This window comes from Cyprinus carpio, chromosome B19 (assembly GCF_018340385.1).
Source record: "Cyprinus carpio isolate SPL01 chromosome B19, ASM1834038v1, whole genome shotgun sequence".
In the NCBI taxonomy this organism is placed as follows: domain Eukaryota; kingdom Metazoa; phylum Chordata; class Actinopteri; order Cypriniformes; family Cyprinidae; genus Cyprinus; species Cyprinus carpio.
Window position 1 is genome coordinate 25,628,853 of NC_056615.1, and position 6,878 is coordinate 25,635,730.

The 6,878-nt window shown below is 34.8% G+C and overlaps 1 long non-coding RNA gene across 2 annotated transcripts; it reads left to right on the plus strand.

Annotated features, from left to right (window-relative positions):
• The first annotated feature begins 2,524 nt into the window (after positions 1-2,524).
• On the plus strand, positions 2,525-6,483 carry LOC122140634. 2 transcript variants are annotated; one of them, XR_006157225.1, is made up of 3 exons: positions 2,525-2,649; positions 4,898-4,985; positions 6,294-6,483. It is a non-coding gene; the product is annotated as an uncharacterized LOC122140634 (long non-coding RNA). The 2 variants fall into 2 exon arrangements; XR_006157226.1 differs by lacking the exon at positions 6,294-6,483 and adding an exon at positions 5,413-5,495.
• The last annotated feature ends 395 nt before the right edge of the window (positions 6,484-6,878 follow it).

Here is a 6,878-nt window from a genome sequence, read left to right on the forward strand (position 1 = left end):
AGCTTCCTTGTGCTGTAAGTTACCCTATTTTAAAGACACAAACACACAGAATGAGCAAATGTTTAAGATTGAATTTTTGTAATGGTAATTGATCCAAAAATACTTGGACTTGGATTAAACCAATTTAAAATCTTGAAATAATGAGTGCCTTGAAAAAAATGGATGGACAAAAAAATATTAAAATGTCTATATGGCAATATACAGTATGGGATAGTTTTACCAATGGTATTGAAAATGATTGTACATTATGAAATCAAAAATAACCCTACTTGCTTTTTTTTAGTGCACAGTACTAGTCTTGTGGCGAACAATTGAACCATGCAAGCCAATACACTGAGAAAAAATAGTCTGCCATCGCTTGCGGCTCTGGAATGGCGTTCTTGCTCTGATGAAGTCAGTTTGATGGCTTTGGGAGAATCTCTTGTTAAGTCATGATGTTAGGACTGCTGTTTCTGGTTCCAAGCCTCTACTCATTTCACTTGAGAATACTATCTCAGCAGCATTTATGAGCACTTTTTAATTAATATTACATATTTAAGCTAAGCGTTTAAAACTTCGCTGTGCACACTTCAGTCTCCGTACTCACAGTGTCTTAGACACTAATATTTTAGCTGAATCACTGTCAGGCCATCTGAGATTTCAGTATGGAGAAAAAAGGTTAGGGTTATAATTTTTCAGTATTACATGACATCATGAGTGTGTATATGCACACAGTTTGTTGTTTTCTGAGGGGACGTCTGGCAGAGCGTTAGGACCCAGAAGCGGTGAAGCAAGATTGGCAGTCGTAACAGCAGCAGATATTCTTAAAGGGGTCCTATTATGCTTTTTTATTTGTATTTTTTATTTTAGTCAGTGTGTAGTGTGTATGTTTGGGCATAAAAAAAGATCTACAAAGTTATAAATCTCAAAGTTGACTCCAAAGGGAGATGTTAAAAAAAATCCCTTTTCAAGAACTACAAAAAACGGCTAGTTTGAACTACAATGTTGTTTTTCCGGGGTTTGTGATGTCACAAAGCAGCCCATTAGAATAATCATTAAAATAAATCCCGCCTACGGAAATGGTTGGTTGGTGGGGAGGGGTGAGGTCATGGTTCGAACGCTTGGCTGAGTGGATCAGACAAGACGACGACAAAGAAGTGCCTGCTGTAGTGTCAAGTTTTAGGGGAGTCATGAGACATTACCAGTGCTGGTTTATCTGTACATAGTCAATGCAGTTGTTTTTAAGCAGTTTTTGACATCCTATCTAAAACGTGATTTAGCCAAAAAAAATAACAATAATGTTACCACTCTATATGTCCTGCAATATCCGTGCGTGCAAAGGTTCTGTGTGATCCTCTTGTTAATATTCTCAGGGTCTGAATCCGGCTCAAATTGATATGACAATATTGATGCCATCATAACTATACTGGAGCAGACAGAACTTGCTGCTTTGGCAAGGGGCGGGGCAGTACTGACAACACCGTCTGAGCTGTTCGCCAATTACTACGCACTGGGACAGCTAACCAATTACAACACGTTTCGTTTTTTGGAAGGTGGGCCTTCACCAAACCCAGAACTAATCGAGCCGTTTGTGCCAGGCTGGGGAGGAAGGTATTGTAATGATGTAAATTATGTGAAAAATAATGCACTTTTCTAACCACCAAGCATGAGAGCATGTTCTAGTACATCTGCCAAAATGAAATCAAGACTTTATAAAAGAGCATGATAGGACCCCTTTTACCACTCCTATTCAACCAAGGTACTGAAGTTAGAAATTCCTGTATCATGACCACTAATTCACATACTTTGACAATAAGATAAAAGTTGGTTTTGTTCAAAGTTGCTATTATCCACATAGGTCTTTGATATGAATATTTTTTGGTAATTAAATATCACTGTCTAAAAAGTAACTAGTAATTAGTACTCTGAGTAATTTTTGAGAGGAGTACTTTGTACTTTTACTTAAGTACTTTTTTGACACCAGTACTTTTACTTGTAATTGAGTATTATTTTAGCAATGTAACAGGACTTGTACTTAAGTACAAATTTTTAGTACTCTTTCCACCACTGCCTAGCAATGTAACAGGACTTGTACTTAAGTACAAATTTTTAGTACTCACGCCTGGGCCAGAACCAGGCCCAACTTCGTGTGTTACTTCACATGATTAGGCTCGACAGTTTTAGGTAAGCCTATATTAGGCTAAAATTAAGAAGTTACAAGATGTTATTCTTTCTGATGATCGCGCACAACTAAGTGGGGCTATTCGTGAGCTTTGACACTTTTTTATAAGACATCGCCACCCAAGTTAAGTTGTTGTTGTTGGTTTGTTTTGTTTTTTGTTTGTTTGTTTTGCTAACATGGAATAATTTTGAAATGTGTTGGTTTAAGACTGTGCCATTGAAACACCCTTTTATAAGATCAGGTTATTCCAGTTAGGATGGACAAACATGTTTTGCTCCCTGAAAGCGAAAGTAAAGGCTCAGTTTTAGGTGCGTCATTTTGCACCCCTGGACAGAGCTAGATCCGAAAAATCGAAAATATACGTTTAAAGCCGGATGTTTTTGCTTAATTGTAGCCTGATATTGATATTTAATAATCGCTTATGCGGGAATTTCTACTTGATGGCATATAAACCTGTTGAGAAGCTGTAACGTCACATTTCGTTCAAGGTAAGTCTTCAGGTGAGGTCAGCTAAGATGCGGACATCTGGTTTAACCTGCGTTAAACTTTAAACATGCTTACATTCGACTCTTTTTCTTGTTGTTTTTTTCGTTGTAGTGAAATAACAAAAAGAACAATATAACACCATTTTCTATGGTGGACAGAAAAAAAAAAAAAAAAAAAAAAAATGAAAAAACAAAAAAATTCCTACGTGCTTAAAAATACACTTTGTATTACATTTTCAGTATGGTAGGCTACATATTAACGTTAAGGCTACTTTTAAACGTCATTCTGGAAACAACATATAAAATAAAAAGTCATGTAGGCTAACCAAAATACGACGTGTAGTTTAAATATTTGGTTTACCCAAAGCGATATGGGAGAGCGGGGAGGGCTGTAACAATTTTTCGTTTTAACGCCCTTGTTTATGTTTCGATTCCATGGAATTCGCTCTATAAAGAAAAACGCAGCCATTCCATTTAAAGGCGTCTTAATTAAGCATTTTAAATAAAAATGAAAACGAAAAGGAAACATTTTATTTGAAGAATAGTTTGAAAAAATAAAACAATTAATTTGTAAACAAATGGCAAATTCATTCATTCATTCATTCATTCATTCTTTTTCGTCCTGTAAAAACTTTTAAACAGAAATTTACAACTGCTGTCTCTTCAGGATCGAGTTTTTCCAGTGGTCATGAATATGATCGCAATTTCATTAGGTAGCTTGCCTGTATTATTTATTTATTTATTTCAAAGAACAGATGAAAATATACAAAAACCTTTAGGAGAACATTAAGAAGCTTCAACAAAAAATTCGAAGATTCTAGGATCAGATAACCAAAAGAAAAAGGATAACCATAAACATAAATACATATGAAGAGGATAGATAAAAGTAAAAGACAAAGATAAGTACCCACCATTCATTTTCTGTATCATACATTTTCTATGGCGAAATAATGCTAACAAGAGATAGATCATTAAAAATAAACATATTAAAACAATAAATGAAAGAATGCTGGCTGAACCTAATCAAGTCTTTACAGAATAATTTTTCATATTGTTTCAGCAATCTAGTCACATTTCTTTATTGCTTGTTAAACAAATAGACTTGAGCAGTGAGTCTGCCTCATTCAAAAATATTGAAAATAGGAAATATATAATTATTCCTTATTGTCAAAAAAAAAAAAGACAAAAAAAAAAACATTTAATTAAATTTCAAATTAAAGGAAAGATGGGAGATGTAACCAAAACTTCTGAACCAATTCACCAGAATATGATAGAAATTACTAATGTTCCATCTTTGTGACCACAAAACAAACAAGATATTACATATTCATCAACATATTTGGACACTGTTGAATTAAGAGGGTATATCTTATGCAGTATTTTTTTGTTGTATTTGTTGTCATTTTTGGTCTCGTTGGGATTGTGTTTTAGAGTTGATTTTTTTGGTTTTGTTGTGTATTGTCAATTAAGACAGCCCAATGGGTGGGGTTTTATGAATGATTTTGTGGATTTTTTATTTTTTAAATTTATTGTACAATATTATATTGTTTAAAAAAAATAAGGAAGTCATGGACAGACATTACCAGAATCATCAAATGAAGAAAGGATATAAATTAATCCTTTAAAGTAAAAACAAAAAAAGGAAAAATGCATTAATAGTTTTATGAAAATTTTAAGCTTCCAGCTTCACTTCTACAGTTAGAAATCACCGCTTTTTTTAGTTTATAAGACCTGTTTTTCAATATAAATCAAGGAAAATTCTATTGACACCTTTAATCATTCACTTATAGAGAAAGTGATGGATGCAATGACAGAGACCTTCTGCTTTAGAAAGGAGAAACCTATAGAGAGAGATCTTTTTGTAGCCAAAGCTGAAATATTGGTTTTCTTAATTCACCCTGTAGTTAATTTCTAATGAGTTAAAAGGATTACCTCAGAAACCACTTGAACTGCTGGAACTGCAATAGTTTAGCACCTAGCAAACATTACATTATGCTGAAAATACTTTTTTGTAATATGGCAGTTTGGTTACTTTTTCTAACTCAAATGCATAAACTGTGCATCATGTTTTGATTACAATACGTATGTATTTAATTTCCATTTTACTGTAAGTTGGTAAGTAATCTGACTGCAACAAAAATACAGTGTTGTATAACAACACTGAGCTCGAGTGAATATAAGTAAACAGAAAAGGGCAGATTGATAAATTTGAATCTTTTGTGTGTCATTTGTCTTGTTTCTGTCTCATCAGAACTACACATGTGCAGCTCCATGAAGACTGACTGAATCATGGAGGATAAACAAACATCCAGAGATGCAGATATTTCTCCAGGACACAGGTACATTTAAATCTTTATATGATCTTCATTCTACAGAAAATACATTGCATTTCTAATTTACAGGCTGTTCTGGGTTTTTGCTAAGACTGGTAAGGTGTTCTGAATTATTATCTCTGTCATATTCTAGTGTTCAGATATAGTTAGACCCTGAGGTTATCACGTGGGGTCTCCTTGCTCTGTCCTAAAGAGCACAGACAGATAGATAGATGGACGGATGGACGGACGGACAGACAGACAGATAGATAGATAGATGTGTTGATGAAGAGTGAAAAATGTACAGTCTATGGAACAGCCTGTAAAACTTGAGGGAGGACACACATCGACTGATCAGTGGTACACTGTAGATAGATCAACTCAATATACTTTTTTTTTTTTTTTTAATCTTGTCTCTCTTATCTCTATTGTTTCATTAAACTCAATTCCATAGTGAGAGATCAGACTCACCAGTGTCCAGCTGTGTGTCCATGAAGAGTATGGAGCAGCCAGGAAAACTGGAGGGAGAACACACAACAAACTGATCTTAGGTTCAACATAGATCTATCTATCTATCTATCTATCTATCTATCTATCTATCTATCTATCATATATATAATACACTGTATATATATATTTATATTTATATATATCATCCCCCTTTCAGAATCTGCAAAATGTTAATTATTTGACCAAAAGAAGGGGGATCATACTCCACAAGAGAAAATAATAGTTGAATTTATAAAAAATAACCCAAAATAATCAAAATAATTATTCTTAAAACTGTGTTGTTACCTGAATGATCTACAGCTGTTAGTGATAGTTGTTCACGAGTCCCTTGTTTGTCCTGAACAGTTAAACTGCCTGCTCTTCTTCAGAAAAATCATTAAAATCCCACAAATTCTTTGGTTTTTCAGGATTTTTGTGTAGACCCTTTCCAACAATGACTGTATGATTTTGAGATCCATCTTTTCACATTGAGATCAACTGAGTGACTCATACACAACAATTACAGAAGGTTCAAATGCTCACTGATTCTCCAGATGGAATAACAATGCATTAAGAGCTTTTTAAAGCTCTTTAGTCACAGTAATTTACTTTTTTCATCTGTAGCTCAAAATTAGCTCATTTTGCCAGCACGGGTCACATATGTTATAAGTGCAGCAGTATTTCTTACAGCAGCATGTTGTGTATGTATTGGCAGTAGCTAGTCTCTGTACTTGCTCTGCCGCAAATCCCTCCAAGAGTTGTCATGACAGAATTTATGAGTGCAGCAGTATTCTTGTCTCTATTGTCTCTGCTCTATTGTATATTTTATTACATTCAAGTCCACAGTGACAGATCAAACCAACAGGAGTCCAGCTGTGTGTCCATTAAGAGTTACAAATCAATGGAACAGCCAGGAAAACTAGAGGGAGGACACAAATCTACTGATCTGAGGTACACAGTGGCAGTGCTAGGGCATGGCTTGCTGGGACTATAGCCCCACTAGATATTAGCATAGCATCGGGTGAACAAAAAAACAAAAGGAAAAAAAAAAAAAAAATTTGTAAGTTGAAAAAAAAAACATATTCTATTTCATAGTTTATGCATATAACCTGAAGATCGCAGGTTCGATTTTCAGTGGTGGCAGGAGTTGTAGGTGGGGGGAGTGAACGAACAGCTCTCTTCCACCTTCAATACTATGACTGAGGTGAGACCCTTAAGCAAGGCACCAAACCCCCAATTGCTCCCCAGAAAATGGCTGTCCACTGTTAAGGGATGTGTGTTCACGGTGTGTGTGTTTGTTCACTAATCACAGTTGTGTGTGCACTTGGATGGGCTAAAGGGGTCATGAACTGAGAAACATTTGACATATAAAAGGTCATTGTACTATAAAAACATCCTGTAAGTTTCAGAACTCAAAACTTTGTTGTTACT